Here is a 16,834-nt window from a genome sequence, read left to right as displayed (position 1 = left end):
GCAAGCTGCAGACCCGGCGTATCTGACGGAAGTGTGTTTGAGGCCCAAAAACCGCAGTCGCAAAGACCCTCCTCCAGAAGAGCCTGCACTGGTGCCAGCCAAGGGGCCGGCGTGGCTGGACAGGAGTGAGCGAGGGGGGCAGTGAGGTGTGGGTTCAGGGAGGTAGTGAGTCCGGGCCCCACCGCACGGGGCCTCTACTCTTGGTCTCAGTGCAGCCAGAAAGTACCTGAGGCCTTAAGCACAGGAGCGCCGTGATCGGACTCAGGCTTCAAACGTTCTGGCTGCCGTGTGAAGGGCGTGACATAAGGGACCCGGGGGGAGGCGCAGAGGCCAGTTAGGAGGCTCTTGCCGGAGTGCAGGCCAGCCAGGGAAGCTTGGATAGGGAGCGGGGAGTGAAGGGTGAGCAGGACGTGGTCCGATTCTGGGGATACTCCTGAAGAAGGCTCACAGAATTCGGGTGTGGTCAGGTGTGGATTTGGGAGAAAGAGGCATTCAGGATTTCTCCAGAGATTTTGACCTGAGCTGCCGGTAGGTCGAGTTACCATTTACGGAGATGTGGGAAACATGCAGGAAGAAAATGTTGGGGTTGTGGGGGCGGGCAAGTGCGTATGAGTTCAGGTACATAGCTTTTGGATATCGAAGTGGGCATACTGAGAGGGTGGTTGGCTGTCTGAACCTGTAGGCTCAGAGAGCCCCCCCTGGGGTTACCTTTTCACTGGCAGTTGTCCTTGGAGGGATGGTACTTAAAACCAGGGGCTTGGATGAGGCCACCCGAAGGGGTCCTTGGGCTTGTGTAGGGGTCTGCAGAGTCCAGACTTTTTTACAGCAATCCTAAGACCTACAGTAGAGCTTGTCAGAGGCTGTGTGGGACGTCACAGCAGACTGAATGCGGACACAGACCTGGGAATCGGCCGTTTTCCATTAAGCTGGATATTAAAGAGATTTTCAAGAATGCAAGTCACTGCCACTCTTCTTCCAAAATACATGTTTTGTCGTTTTGGAAAATATATTTTTCATTAGAATGTGTTACTTTTGTTGGCATGTCATGGGCTTAGCGTTGCTTTTCGATGAATTACTAAATATTTAAAGATTTTCTCAGTTTTCCATCCCAGTAACTATCTATGGATATAAGGCCGCTACACACACGAGCTTTTTGACCTCCTTAATGGTTTCTAAAAGTGTGAAGAGGTCATGAGATCAAAGCGTTTGAGGACCGCTGACTTAGAGGGGAAGTGATAACAGAGGAGACTTGGAGAATTGAACTGAGTGACCCTTTTGGTGCTTGCAGAGATCAGGAAGAGCCCACAAAGGAGAGAGAAAAGGAACTGCCAGAGGGAAGGGCAGTGGAAGCGAGCTTGGGGTTCTGGGGGCCAAGTAAGGCGCGGGTTTGGAACAGAAGCCAGAGGTCACCTGTGTCGCATGCTGCTGCTAAGTCGTATTAAAGGAGAACGAGAACCGACCGCTGGCGTTGGCAGTGTTGGAGGTCACTATTGATTTTGAAATGGCTAATTCCAGCAGAGGGGACAAGAGTAGGCTCCGGAGAAGGGAAGTGATTTGTATCACAGTTGGGCTCCTCAGGGTGGAAACTGACCTAGACCCTCTCTTCATTTTGAGCCTGGCCTTCAGACTGACCTTGCGTGGGAACCCACCCCGGGCAGACCAGCTGTGTGGCTGGAACAGAGGATGCGGGCACATACCAGACAGAGTTGCCTAATACCATTTGCAGTGGGTAGGATCTGTTTTTTTTTTTAAGAGGTATAATATGGGCTGTACCAGTTTCCATTCCCACCAACAGTGTAAGAGGGTTCCCCTTTCTTCACATCCTTGGGGTTTACATAAAAACTTAAAAAAAAAAAGGTATATGGGTTGTTTTTCCTTGAGCTAAGAAACGCGGTTATATGGAGTTAGTTACCAAATAAATTTTCCTTTCTTAAAATTATTGTGTTCTTTCAGAGGAATAACAGGATTCTTTGTATTTCTTGTATATTATTGGTCAGTATCAGAATCAGCATTCTGATGGGTATAGTGTGGTACTTGGTGGTTTCCTATGATGATAATGATGTTGAAAATTTTGTCATATGCTTCTTGGCCATTCCTGTGTTTTGTTTCATGAGGTAATCGAGTCAGGTCTTTTGCTTTTTTAAAAAGCTTGACCGTGTGGCTTTTTAATTCTTAACTTTTTATGCTTTTTAGTTCTTGAATTACAGCTGTTCTTTATATATTTTAGGTATGAGTCCTTTGTCAGATATGTGTAGTGTGAGTACTTTCCAGTTGGTGGTTGTCCTTTTATTTTCTTAACCGTGTCTTTCAAAAAGCAGAAGTTTTAATTTTGATGAAGTCCAATTTATTGTTTTGTTTTGTTTTTCTTTTATCCATAGTGCTTTGCCTGCTCCATGGTCACAAAAATACTCTCCTGTTTTCCTGTATTATAGTTTCAGCTTCTATGGTTAGTTCTATGTGAGGTGTAGAGGTAAGGATTCATTCATCTTTCCATGTGGATATTTATTTGTTTCTGCCCAATTTGTTGAAAAGGCTATTCGTATACCCACTGAATTATTTTGGTATCTTGGTCAAAAAGAATCAGTTGACCATAAATGCATACATCTGTTTTTTTAATGTTTATTTTTGAGAGAGAGAGAGCACGAGCAAGCAGGGGAGGCGCAGAGAGAGAGGGAGACACAGAATCCGAAGCAGGCTCCAGACTCCGAGCCATCAGCACAGAGCCCGACGTGGGGCTCGGACTCAGGAACCGTGAGATCATGACCTGAGCCGAAGTCAGACGCTTAGCCGACTGGGCCACCCAGGCGCCCCTTTATTTCCTTGATTCTTGAAGGGTTTTTGTTGTGCATAGAATTCATAGAAAAGTTTCTCTCCCCCCACCCTCCCCTAGTTCTTTTAGGATGTTGTTGGCTGTCATTTGGCCTCCTATTTTTAATGAGCTGTCTGCCATCATTCGTATTACTTCTCTGTGTCTTGTCTTCTCTGGTTACATCTACACATCTTCGTTGTTGTTATCTTTGGTTTTCATGACTGGGCGAGGTTTTCTTGTGGTTAACTGAACATCCTACTGTGGTACATTGCTGTTTTCGCTCAGTTCTGAAAGTCTCTGGCCTGTGTGTCTCTACATATATTTTTCCACCCCATTCTCTAGACTGGCCTTTAACTTGTAAATTAGACCACTTAGAGCTCTTGGAGGCTCTTTGTAAACCCTTGTTTTTCTCTCCTTGCTTCAGCCTGGACGGTTTATATTGATGTAACTTCAAGTTCACCAGTGCCTTTGCATTATTGTGTCCAAGCTGATAATCTGTTCATCTAATCCAGTATTGTTTATTTCAGACATTGTAGTTTTCAGTTCTAGAATTTCCATTGGTTCTTTCATTTTTGTCTTAATCTCTCTTCGGAAACTTTCCATTTCTTTACCCATTCTGTCATTCTCCGTAAATTCTTCAGTATATTTAGCATTGTTATTTTAAAATCCTTGTCTTCTGATTCCATTTTCTGGGTCATGTGTAGGTCTATTTCTGTGGACTGATTGGATTATGGATTTACATCTCCCATTTGTATTCATTTTTAATCGTATGGCAGGGCATTGCAGATGCTGTATTGTAAAGACATGAATTCTGTTATGTTCCCCCGAGGAACGTTGAGTTTGTTCAAACAGGCAGTTAAATTATTGGCAAATCAGCTCAAGTATTACTTCTTATGCTTTGCTCTCTCTGTTTTGCCTGTACCTCCCAGGAAATGTCTTCTTGCCTTGGGAAGCCATCTTTGTGCCTTAAGCCAGCGTCCTTCCGTGCTTCCAGAGGAGCCCGAGGCCTTTCTCAGGCCCCCGGAGCTGCTAGGCAGCTGTTGGAACTGGTCAGCATCCTACAAATGTTTCAACTGTTGTTTTCCTCAGGATCCTTGGACTCCTAGTTCTCAGTTTAGCCAACAAATGTGGAGCTTATTTGCAAATTTGGGACTTCACTCTCCATGGCTTCCTCATTTGGGGGACTTTCTTCCTCAATTTTCTGCCACCCTGGCAGGTCCGTATTCTGACCAACAAGGCTGTGGTTTGCTCTTTGAGTTCCATCTGCTGTGGCCCAGCATGGTTCCACTCTCATGGGATCAGCCGTATAAATATAAATTATCACTGAGTGTGATTCTCTTCCTTGAAGGGCTGTAGATAGTCGACTTTCTGCCTGGTTGTTTTCCACCACCTTCAAAGTTTATTTTATATCCGGCCACTGTTTATAATTGTTATTGGGTGGAGGTCAACTCTGTAATCAGAAAGCCAGCCTCCTAAAGAATTTGTTTTGTGTGGTTCATTTCAGTCCTTTATGAAGAAGGGTCAAACCTCTTTCATTTGGAGCTTCAAAATCTCTTCAAGTCATGTCTAATGGATGAAACTGTCGTTACTGGCCTATAGAGCGTTAACTACAAGACAGTATTTATGAGATACTTAGTGTTTATGAAAAGAAATGTACGATATTAAAATATAATCCAAGATGGGAAATGTGGTAATTGGTCTGATTTAGGCATAGGCTGATGTTCGATTACCACATGAATTGAAATTAAACATTCTTAGTATATGTACTTAAAGACTCCAGTGTAAACATCGGAATTAAATTTCAGGTAACTGCGAGGACATTCCTAATGCCTGCCTGCCAATTTCTGACCTATATAAATAACCTTTAAGACAGGACATTGCACTTTTGAAGTTTCTTACCACCCTGAATTCATTTTGGTCACTGAAGTTGGCGAGGTAAGTTTGTGCAGTTCTCAGAGGCCAAGACCAGAGAGAAATTAGGCCAACTTAAAATATATCGTGCTCCAGGAAAAGTAAGAATGTAGTTAGAAGCTGAAATGAACACCTTCAGCATTGGTGTTGGTCCTGTTTTGCTTTTGTGTGGTGTTCACCATGGTAAGATGTATGGGCGTGGCGATATTGGTAGGAATGCATCAACATTTAAGCAGGTCAGAATCTGTTTGTTTGGTTTTTTTTTACTTTATTAGCAACGCCCTATTAAATAATAACAGCATTGCCATGTTTCGCATTTTCTGTCTATATAATATTTCTTTGGAACAGCTTTGAAGAATTGTCTAATCAGATTTTTTGTTTGAGATTACTTAAAAAACTACAAAAATATGTGGTCATTGTACAAAAAGAAAGAAGACCCTGTTGACCCTTGAACAATGTGGGGGTGGTTAGGGGTACCGACCACCTGCCACCCCAACACGGTTGAAAATCCACGTATACCTTTCGTTTCTCCAAAACGTAACTACTGTTGACCGGAAGCCTTACCTGTAACATAAACAGTAGCTTAACATGTATTTTGTATGTTGTATGTATTACATACTATATTCTTACAATAAAATAAGCTAGAGAAAAGAGAATGTTACTAGGAAACCCATAAGGAAGAGAAAACACATTTACTGTACTGGACTGTATTTACTGAGAAAGCCCACATGTAACGTGGACCTGTGCAGTTCAGAGGGTCAACTGTACCGATAGATAAAAGGGAAGTCTATTAAGTTAACCCAGATCCCTCTACCGGGTACAACCACACTGTGGGGCGTACGTCATTTTAGCTACTTTTTCTGTTTTCATTGACACAAATGGCTTATAGTAGATGTATTTTATAATCTGCCTTATTTCCCTCTTAGTTCAGACAGCTCTATATGTGTGCCGCTGTCTGTGTTGTTATACGTGCCGTGTGCACGTATTGAAACAAAAAAGAAATTGTGCAGATGCTCATTTAAAATCCATCCAGGTAAATAGCTTTGAATTTTCCGGGGCCTAGGTTAAGCGACATTTTATCATCACCCAAAACCACATTTGTTTCCGTAACTGATAAGTGTGAGAGAAAACCTCTTTGCAGCTTCTACGTGAACACGCCTAGGAACAGGTTTCCTGCCCGTCCTCTGTTGAACGCAGGGCCACACTGCCTTGTGGCACGTGAACACTGCCCTCTCTCTGGCTTCATCACATGGTACATGGCACAGGCTGGATAAGCTCTAGAGCTGCTCTGCAGAATCGTGCTCTGCTGATTTGGTGATGACCAGGTGGGTCTCGGGGCAGAGCAGCATCTTGAAACACCAGAGCCTTCTGTTTAGTGCAGCTCTCGTCACCAGCCTCGTGTGTAGGTGTTGAACAAGGCAGCTTTCTGGAGTTCATGGTCGACAAGGGAGGCAGGCGTTGAGCCAGGAAGGAAGTGTCAGCATGCCAAGAGTAGTGAAGAAGTTCAGTGTCAGGGGCGCGCAGGGCACCTTGACCTCATCTGGGGTGTTTGAGAAGAGCTTCTTGGAGGAAAAGGTGGTTAGATTGACCCTTGTGTGAAGAACAACAGTTAGGAAGGAAATGGCACAGGAAGTCAGAGTTTTCCAGGTAGGTGAGCTGGCCAAGATGGACGTCGGGATTCATTCGGCTGCCTCTCTTCCCGACAGTTTTCTTCTGTAGTTACTTTGGGAACATTGGGGTGATATTTCCCATAATTGCCCGTATAAAATATGGCATCCGTGTTATTATGTGGTAAGACTGGGCTTACCTGTTCATGAGTCATAATCGACACAATATTTTACGGGTTGGTTCTTTGAATCTTAATAACTTGGGATGAGCTAATGCCGAACACACGCATCCCTCGAGTCTCTTCATCCAGTGGTCAGGCTGAGCGCCCACAGGACTGGTGCTTGTGGGGGTGGCCCCACGTGAGGGGACCGTTACGTCGCCCCAGGATTTTACGGCGGCTGTCGCATTTTGTCTTTGCTTCTTTAGTATCACCTCGGTTTTGTATGGAGGTCAGGTGGCCGTGGAGGCCAGGGGCTGGCAGACAACAGCAGGAAGTCCCAAGTCTGGCCTGACACCTGTTGTTATAAATATGGTTTTATTGGCACGTGGCCACGCCCACTCGCTTGCGTGTTATCGGTGATGCGTTCGCACGGTGATGGCAGAGGTGAGTAGTTGCGGAAGATTCTGTGCGCCCTGCACACTCCTCGGGCCTGTATGGAGAACGTTTGCTGGCCACTGGCCTAGGCACGATCCATAATCCAACGCCCCACAGTTTCTTCATTTTGGTGGGTATTTATTTCTTCTCATGCTGTCCGTAGCCAGCCCGCCGTTTGTCCTTATTGTCCGGTTTTGCTCTTTCTTCTCTCCTTCCTGACCAGTTCCCGCAGGCTGAGCCAGTAACCGCGCGGCTGACATCACATGACCTCATGTCACAGCGCATCAGTGTCCCTCTTTGTTTTCGGCTCTTCTCTGCTTACGTTTTGTCCACTGCTCAGTCTCGGGAGCTCTTCCCATCATGTCTCGCTTCCTAGAGGCCTCGAGGAGAAAAGGCACAGATTCTGGCTCCACGAAAACTGTTTGGGGCCGAGCCCTCCACTAGAAAGGAGCTTACCTGAGGCACGTCCCTGTGCTTCTCTGAATTCTCTGAACCTCAGGTGGTTTTTCTGGAAATGGGGCATCAGGGTGGTTGGGAGGACGAAGGGACAGAAGTGCTGTTGTGTCTGTGATTCGTCCTTCTCCGTAGAGCTGACCGTGCCGGGTGGCCGGCTGCCTTCCTGTTAGTACCTCTGGGAAAAAGAGAATGCTGGTTTTCAACTTATTGTGGAACAAATGTGGCCTGTTTTTATTTCGAGATTTTGGCTCAGGCAACACCAAGGAAACTATTCTTATTAAATACGGTTTGAATAGGAAAGCACGAAGCTCACGTTATCTGCATTAAAGTACCTCCATCACACACACGCACACAAACCAGTTTTCCTGAATGAAAGCCCTTTGAGTGTATTTTGAAAACCGGAAGCACTGCATTTGGAGAGTACACGCAAGTTCAAGTGATAAGCCAGGGAATTAGAGCCCTTTTGATTCCCGGATGACAGAGCGTGGGTGGAAATTTTGTCCCCATCCTTCCTTGTCTGCGGTGGAAGTATCGTGCAGCTGATAAAAACTCAGGCTTTGCCAGGCCGGAGGCAGTATACGCCACCGGCATCCCTCGGCCGTCGTGTGTGAATAACGCAGCGACTGACGCCCAGGAATTCTCGGCCACTTAGATTAGGGTGCTCCAGCGGCCAAGGTTGCTTGCGTGCGTTTCACGCATTTGGGAAGGAGATCGTGTTTTTAGATCTAACACAGAGAAGAAAGTAGAGGAATGACCTCGTCTTTCAGATGGCACCTGACGGCGAGGTAGGAGAGTGTTCTAGAAGGACGCACTCTGCAGACATGTTGTTGCACGAGTCGAGTCGCTTACGTACTCGCATCCCTTTGGGTTTCCTTTTCCATAAAAGAAATATTTACCTTTTTCCTCAAAGATCTTGCCACCACCCATTTGGGCTTTAGAACTGCCTTGTGTCAGGGTTTGTGAGGATGGACAGATGGGCTGGTGCCTCTGTTTCTCATCGGTCTTCGGACCGGCGGGCGGACCAGTGGTGGTTAGCCCTCCAGAAAGAGGTTTAATTAGAAGTAAAACCCAGCGGGTTTTCTTTCCCTTCTCCCAGGGAAGGTTCCAGATGGAAACCTGAGGCCACAGGGAGTAGGGGGTTCCTGCCAGCCCTCTGCTGAGTGGGTGGTCCCTGAATAACCGTGCCTGCGTTCTCAGTAACTCGGCCTCAGTTTCCTCTTCTGTCAAGCCAGGATAATGATAGCGTCCCCACTCCTCATGCCGTCGTCCGCGTCAGTGAGTTAGTGCGCGTGAAACATTTGGAAGAGAGGCCCGCGTGCGGTGAGCAGTTTGTTTTAGTTGCAGCAATATTTGTATTAGTGATACTCTGTCCAGGCGCTCACGTGCGTTTAAAACATGCAGGTTGGGGGCGCCTGGGTGGCGCAGTCGGTTAAGCGGCCGACTTCAGCCAGGTCACGATCTCGCGGTCCGTGAGTTCGAGCCCCGCGTCAGGCTCTGGGCTGATGGCTCAGAGCCTGGAGCCTGTTTCCGATTCTGTGTCTCCCTCTCTCTCTGCCCCTCCCCCGTTCATGCTCTGTCTCTCTCTGTCCCCAAAATAAATAAACGTTGAAAAAAAAAACAAAAAACAAAAAACATGCAGGTTGGATACCGTCCTGTCCAGGTAACACCCGTAGTGGCTTAAGTCCATGCCGAGGAGACAAGACTGCCAGCTCCAAGCGAGGAAATGAGCCTTTCGTTCTTCTTGCTTTGTTTTAAACATGTATTTATTCTTGGTCCTGAGGAAAAGATTAGGAAGGAGAATGGTGAATGAATGACCACCGTTTTTTGTTTGTTTGTTTGTTTGTTTGTTTGTTTGTTTGTTTTAATTGCTTTTAGGCTGTGGGAAGGGTCCCGTGATGGGAGTTCTGGAGGGCTGTGACCTGGGGACAGCTGTCGCACCGCTTTGCTTTGGTAACGCCCGCTGCTGGGGTAGGGGCCGTGTCATCATGCACAAAAGCAAGCCGCTGCTTATTTTAAACACGGAAGTTTCTCACAGAAAAGAGAACTCTGGTCTGCGTTCCTAACAGCCTCCCACACGTGAGGGGTCCCCCCGTCTGCGGTTGTCTGCTGGCTCAGATGAGGTCACTTCTGCCAGAGACACGAGGACACTCGACTTGCTTGGGTCAACGGCTCCTGACGCGCAGCCCGGAGCACAGCGCTCTGCCATCGGAGGGAAGCCCGGAGTGTCCGTGGGACGGGTCCGTGGGCTTCGGGGCGGGGCTGTGTGAGGCAGCGGGAGGGACACGCCGGCGCCAGCCGCTCTTCCCCACCTCGTGTGTATTTAAAAAGGCAAAAAGCAGATCATTGGTAAGAAAAGGCAGCCGACTTTAGGGGCATCTCCGTTTCCTCCGAAAACGCCGGGCCTCGCTTTGGGAAATGAAGCGCACATTTAATACGAACGGGTCCTCGAGGTCGTTTCTTTCTCTTGCCACAGAGCTCGCTGTTTCCAAGTAGGAGCTTGATGGCGTTGTGGAAAGGCCTCTCCAGGCTTGTCCCTCACGGAATATCTGATCCCACTGACTTCGCTGTTCCTGGTTGAAGCTGGAGTCGGGTCGACGGGGGGGACGAAGGGGCCGGGGAAACAGGAGGTCCGGGTTCCGCGCTTCTGAGTGAGCCTGGACGGGTCGGCCCCTTGGAGTGTTTGGGTCCCGTGTGTCGTCACCTGTCACGGCAAGGCTAGGCCTGGGAGATGAACGAGGATTCCCCGGCTCTGAAACGATGCAGTTGTCCATCCCCCGACCGGTGTCTGCGGGCAGCGAGGGGGCCTGTCGCGGTAAGAGGTCCCTGGCTCAGTGAGTTAGTCTTAGCTACGTGCTCCGCTTGGGAACTCCTCTTGGGTTGCTTTGTAAAAGTTACTGGTACCTGTTCAGGGGACTTGAGAACATTTCTATTTGGTTCTTAAGGAGCCCCGACTAGCAAGAGTTAGATGGGACTTTGGATGTTTTACTTCTTATGCTGTTCTCAAAACCACTAATACAGAAAGTCTCCAGCTCATATCTCTGAACATGAGTTTCGTAAAGTGCTGAAGTCTGTTCCATCACATTTGAAACACTCTTTCGTTCAAATTGTTTTACGAGGGGTAGGATCCCAGCATAGTGCCTGTGGTGATCAAAATCCTCTTGCCGGGGGCGCCGGGGTGGCTCAGTCGGTGGAGCGTCCGACTTCGGCGCAGGTCATGACCTCGTGGTGGGTTTGAGCCCCGCGTGGGGCCCTGGAGAGCTGCCAGCTCAGAGCCTGGAGCCCGCTTCGGATTCTGTGTCTCCGTCTCTCTCTGCCCCTCCCCCGCTCACGCTCTGTCTCTCCCTCTCTCAAAAATAAATACACATTAAAAAGAAATCCTCTTGCTGCTTTAAATGTGCACGTGTTCGGCATGTTCAATAATAGCCTTTGCAGTGCCACCGGGTGACCAGACCACCATTTGTAAGACCGCTGCTTCCTTGGTCAGCATGTTCCGTTACATCCTCTGTGTGGCAAGAACAGGCTGAGAGGACATGTGCGGTCAGAGAGGAGTCTCGGGTCTGAGTCAGAGACCGTGGATGGGTAGGCCCCTCTCCCGTGCCCCGGCCCCGGGGCCTCCCTCTTCCTTCCCCCTCCTGTCTCGGAGGCGCCCGTGGTTGCGTCAGCCTCCCTTGCCGACTTCCCTTCCGTATGAGTTACCTGGAGCCGCAGAACACTGTCGCGGCAAACCGGCTTACTCAGCGCACACGCTGTCTCGCGGCATCTGCGGGTCGGGAGTCCGGGTGTGATTTCGCGGGGGACGAGTTTAGGGCGGCAGTCAAGGCGTCTGCCAGAGCTGCTGTGTCACGTGAGGCTCGACCGGGGAAGGCTTTCCTCGTCAGCTCCCGGGACTGTTGGCGGTCTCTCGTGGGCTCTGGGACCGAGGCCCTGCTCCGTGTTAGCCGTGAGCCGGACGCTGCCCTCGTGTGGCTCTTCCTCAAAGCCAGCGAGGGAGGGAATCTTGCAGCCGAATGGACGAATGGACACTCCAGGCTTCCGGGAGGTAACCGGATGTATCTCGTCGTGTTCGCTTGCTCCGTCCGTCACGAAGATTTTCAGGTCTTACCCTGCTCAGGGGGCGGCTGTGACACAGGCGTGGGTGGTGAGACACAGGGGCCTTGGGGCCGTTGGAGCCGGCCACATTTGAGGCCGCCTGGGCGCGTGGACACCGCCCTGTCTGTGCATTTTCCCTCTTCACCGGGAGCTTGCTTCTCGTCCCTTCCGCCTCCTTTCCTTCCTCCCGCCCGCAGACAGTCCAGCCACCGGGGGCGGCCTTTCCTCCTCCTCTGCTGCAGAGATGCAAGGACGGGGGGCAGGGAGCTGTCCCTGGTGAGCCTCCCGGGACGGCTGGCACTTAGAGCGGGTGACACGTTCCCTAGCAGGCGTTTCTGGGTCATAATGTGCTTTACCTCAAGGACCCGAGTGGGGTCCTTTCTGCTTTGGTGTCTCTGGTCACTGCCGTCTCCAAGCACGTGCTGAACCCCAGGGTGAGTTCACGTTCCCGGTGCCGTCCTCCTACGGTCTCTCGCCGTGACCGTGCTTGAGTTTCTCATTTAGAATCGTTAGTGCTTTCCGCCCTCTTACTCTTCGGCTCTGTTAACTGATGTCTGGTATCATCATCTCTTCAGGCGTGTTCGGGGCGTTTCTTGCCTTTCTCGGGCCTGCTCTCGGCCCGTGTCTCGCTGCTCGTCCTCGCTGCGGGGGGGCCGTGTGCTGTCGGGGTGAAGCGGCGGGAGCCAAGCCCGGCCGCCTGGGTTCGAACCCCAGCTCTGCCATTTAGTAGCTGGGCGGTGTCGAGCGTGTGATTCCGTTTTGTTTCTGTGTGCTGGGTGTGCACGTTTCCGGGTTTTCCACTGGCCAGCAGACCTCGGTGGGGGCTGCCGCTCTCTCTTTGCTCCCAAGATCTGTATGTGTAACGATCGGAGCGGCCTGCGTGTGACTGCCAGATGAACCGTTCCTTCAAGCCCTCTTCTGGCCTCCTGGCAAGGTGGCTGGAGATACTTGAGCTCACGAGGACACCTCTTGTTTCGGTGACATTGCCCGTCCCTGCTGGCCTCCCCGGGACGAAGATGGTGGACTTCCTCCAGCAGCGGCAGCATCCAACGAGACCTTGTTTGCCGTGGGCTTCACTAAAGCGTTTGTGGGCGCCCTGTCTCAGAGCCCGTGTCACCGCACTGAGCTGTGGTGCTGCTGCTGGCAGAGTCTCTCGAGGAGGAAAGCGAGGCTTACAGCCATTCAGCAGCACGCCCAGGGGCTTTGTTGCTCTGTGCGTCCGCAAAGCACATGCTCTTGATGACCATAGGACGCTGTCGCCCTGCGAGGAAGCTCGGACCCGTCTTAGCAAACTAGCTCCCTGGGGGAAAAGGGGCGAAGGGTCCGAAACGACACGCCTCGGGGGCACCCGAGCTTTCATCCGCTTGCGCGGCCTGGGTGCCCGTGCAGGTGCTGTCCTTGCCCCTGCGGGCCGGAGCCTCCGTGCAAAACAGGAGTCGTTCTCCTCAGACAGGTGTTTGCACGGCGGCTGTGGAATCTTCACGTCGTATAAGAAGCAGGATCGAGAAGGGCTGGGCTGTCAACATGCTCAGCCAGGAGTCCCACATCCAGATTATTCTAAGTGCGGCAGCTAAGTTAATTGCTCGTATTCTGGTGAAACTACCACTGCACTGCGTTCCTTTAAACGCACTTCACCTCAAGCACGTACGACCCCTTCTCCCACCCCGGGACTTAGCACAGCACCTGCTGCCAGATGGGTCGTTCGTTAATGTCAGTAGCGGAAGTCGCTTATTCTTGCGAATAACCATCGTGGTGGTAAAGTACTGACTTGGAGGAGGAATTTCATGCCATGAGCCTATTAAAATAGTTTCCATTGAAGTGAGGACAGCAGGTCTTGTGGAAAAAAAAAAATCAGCTCTAACCTGTAACAAGACAGATTTTCTTGTGTGCATTGTATGCTGGTTTTGAGGGTAAAAAAAGAGTAATCAACTTATTCCGAGCAGTCAGCGTCACCGGGGTGAGTCCCAAACAGGGTGGTGTAGGCGGGGTCAAGGAGCACTGTTTTTCACATAGAAAGTTCTGTTTAAAAGTTGGTGTTGGGGCGCCAGGGGGGCCTAGTCAGTTGAGCATACGACTCTTGATTTCAGCTCACGTCATGATCTCGCGGTTCGTGCGTTCGAGCCCCGTCCCGGATTCTGCTCTGACATCGAGAAGCCTGCTGGGGATTCTCTCTCTCTCTCTCTCTCCCTCTCTCTCTGCCCCTCCCCCTCTCATGCTCACATGCTCTCTTTCTCTCTGTCAAAATAAATAAACTAAACAAAAAAGTGGGTGTTGCCTCTCTTGTGGGTCTTTTTCTTTTTCCTGGAAAACACAGCTGACAGATCCACACTGTTGTTGGTGAGGCCGGAATGTGAAGCTAGCCTTGGTGACAGGCCGCCTGCCATCCTCGGTGTGGCCTTTCTTTCCCGCAGATGCCCGCCGAGTACTTGGCATTGCATTGCACACCAGAAGGATTAGCTCCGGTGGAAATGATTCATTCCCTCTTTCAAGAATTTAGCATCAAGAAAAGAAACGCGGTGCCGATATGAGGAATGCTCACAAATGCACAGCGAGGGCTTTCTATGTGCACACGAGTGAAGGCTGTCCCCTGAGATGGGCGTTTTTATTTGACACTCCTTTCAGAGCAGCTTCGGAAAGTTTGGTGTTCTTGTCCAAAGTCTGATTTGAACCTCTCTCCAAAATGTTCACATAGGGAAGGAGTCTGGGTTTGAAGGGGTCTAAGCCATCATTGCAGTTGGAGCCGTGAATTTAACAGGCTACCGTACTTGCATTAGTAAGTAAGCACGATCGTTGCCGTCATGTCGTGGGGACATAGGCTCCGATGGGCACTGAATATGCGTTATCTCTGATCTGTGTAACTTCTCACCACACTATGTGTCGTTATCCCTGTCTTGCAGGCCTGGAAACTGAGGCTTGGAAGGATTCGGTAGCCCGGCAGAGAGCACCCTGCGGGTGCACATCAGGAGTGGCCTTCAAGCCTGTTGGTCAAGCCCGTGTCCGACCCTTCTCCACTGTCCGTGGTTTTGAGAGTCTTCCGTGCCAAGCGACCAGCATACAGAGCTCTTGCTAGCCGGTAAGCCTGGCACTCCATCCTCTCAGTGCTGGGTGTAATCTCTAAGACCTTGACTCTCCAGTCCTTCCCTGCTGGGCAGATTTCTTTGTTACTAGGAGGCTCTCTGGATTTATGCAGCATTTGGTCCGTTCTCTCCTTTCTTTATGCCCCCCCCCCTTAGTCTCACACACACATACGCACACACACACGCACGCACGTGCACACGCACACCCTTCCGGTTTGGAGAACTTGAGGCTTCCGTCTATTCCATAACCGAGACGACAGTGTCTCTCATGGCGCCTCAGCGCGTGGAGCCATTTCATAATTAGCGTGCATCTCTTCTCCCTGAATGACAACATTGAGGCCTCAGAGAAACAGGTTCCCGTTTTGTACATCTTGTCCACTTAAAGCTATACATTCTTCGTGTAAAATAAGCAATAGTTGCATTCTGCCTGGCAGAGGTGTTGTGTTTTCGTTTGGAACTCCCCTGTGAAGGGAAACAAAGCAGAACTTCCTGTCCCTTTTAGGGACGTGGACCCTAAAGTGTTACGAAATGTAAAAATTGAAAGTAAAGCATTGTTCTGAATGCCTTGCTCTTGGAAGAAGGAAGGCACTTTGCTGAGCATGTGACATGCTCCGTGACTTACGTGAATCTCCAATATTTGAATTGTACGCCTGGGTAAGTTAGCAAATCTGATCCTTGAGCGGTGGGTGTCCCGGGTCCTGGGCCAATACCCTTGTCGGATCAAAGCATGCTTGGCTCGGCAGATTTTATCCTTCCTCTAATTGAATGTTCTCAACCACACAGTATACTAGGGGGCATTTGACCCTCTTTCAGAAAAGTAGAAATCGGGGCTGGGGAGAGATGAATGGACTTCCCCAAGGTCACGTGGCCAGGAAGCGGTGGGACCTGGAGCCACGGTGTCAACCGTGTGGTGTCCTGTTGAGGGTGGGGGCCTGGATCCCCTCGTGATTGATCTTTCCTGTTCTGTAAATTATAGACAATTGGAGAAATAGAGCCAGGATCCAAATGGGAATCAACACAGATGGTCACTTAATTACTGGTAAAGCAGGGTTGGAGACCTCGCAGGCTTCAATTACCTCCTTCTCTGAAACTGAAACAGAGTTCAACTCCAGCAGCCTTGACCCAGTCCTCCAGCTCCTGCTGGAGAGAAGCCGGCCGCCGTTGCTGTGCTTGCGGAGGGCCGGAGGGAGCTCCTTGCTGCCCCGCCCAGTGCAGCGGCTGAGCGCTGAGCCAGGGTTTCCTGGGATCCCCCCAGACACGTTCGTTGCTCACTGTGAGAATGTGCCAGGAGGGGTGGGGCCGGGAGGGAGACGACTCTGATATGCTTCCTCCCAGGCAACAGACTAAAAGTTCTTCCCCAGAACATACAGGAGGGCATTTTAGGGGTTCACTTCCCCAAACCCAGCAGTAGAAATACTCCTCTTTAAATTTTTTCTTTTCCCTTGGGGTTACGTTTGTCTCTCCCTATGTTGTTATTGTCTCCTTTTTGATTTTGAGGGCAAAGGAAGAGATGGCTATTTCTCTCCATGTTTTGGTCACGGAGAACAGAAAAAGAACACAGAAACCCAGAAATGGGTCTTTCTGAGACATGTACCTCATCAGATCCTTTCTCCTCACGACAGGTGATGGAAATGTACTGGCATGATGGGAGAAGCTGGTAACTTATAGGAAGCCAAGATGACAAGAATTTTCTTAAATAATCAGTAAGTAAAATTTTGTTGGCCCCTTGGAAGTCTTCCGATTACCGGGTGAATGTTCTACAAGAGACTATGGCAAAAGCATAGCATGATCAAATGACTGAAAAGTCTGAAAGAGAAAATGTTTAAAAAAGAAATACCCAAACACTTCAAAAAAACTCATGCTCACATTTGAGCGATTCTTCTTTCTGGTAAGCGTGTCATTTTAGGTCGGGAACAGCGGTTGGGGAGATAGAGCCTAAGTATTTAAGGGATTAAGGGAAGATTCCTTTTATATTAACCTCTTCTCAATAAGCTCTTCTCAAATACAGATATTCTTGTTCCCCTCGGTTCCATGGGCCCCATTTCTTACCAGCTTTTGGTGGGTACGTTTTGGAGGTTAATATGAAGAAACTTGAACTTGGCAACTGTGAATAAAATAGAGCTCCCTGTCTGCACCCTCTCGGTGCATCTCCTCTTGTACACATCTGTGGCATTAATGGTTGCTGGTTATCTGACAGTTAAATGTGGTTGATTTTGGTTTCGTTATGATGATGATAATGTCAGTGCACGGGGTTGCCTAGTGAAAAGGTTGTGTATTTCTGAGTCACAC

At 49.6% G+C, this 16,834-nt stretch overlaps 1 protein-coding gene across 9 annotated transcripts in view; it reads left to right on the top strand.

The window, feature by feature from the left end:
* Positions 1–16,834, top strand: part of SGMS1 (sphingomyelin synthase 1) — a 289,080-nt gene that overhangs the window by 156,193 nt on the left and 116,053 nt on the right. For 8 of the 9 annotated variants that reach the window (XM_047824526.1, XM_047824533.1, XM_047824527.1 and 5 more), the window contains 2 exons: positions 14,366–14,541; positions 16,168–16,248. The gene's annotated coding sequence lies outside the window, so the exon portion shown is untranslated. Of the gene's footprint in view, positions 1–11,091; positions 11,419–14,365; positions 14,542–16,167; positions 16,249–16,834 lie in introns of those variants that run through there. The other variant, XM_047824532.1, reaches the window with a different exon arrangement.

The sequence above is a fragment of the Prionailurus viverrinus genome, chromosome D2 (genome assembly GCF_022837055.1).
Source record: "Prionailurus viverrinus isolate Anna chromosome D2, UM_Priviv_1.0, whole genome shotgun sequence".
Lineage (NCBI taxonomy): Eukaryota > Metazoa > Chordata > Mammalia > Carnivora > Felidae > Prionailurus > Prionailurus viverrinus.
This window is presented reverse-complemented; position numbering and strand designations above follow the sequence as displayed.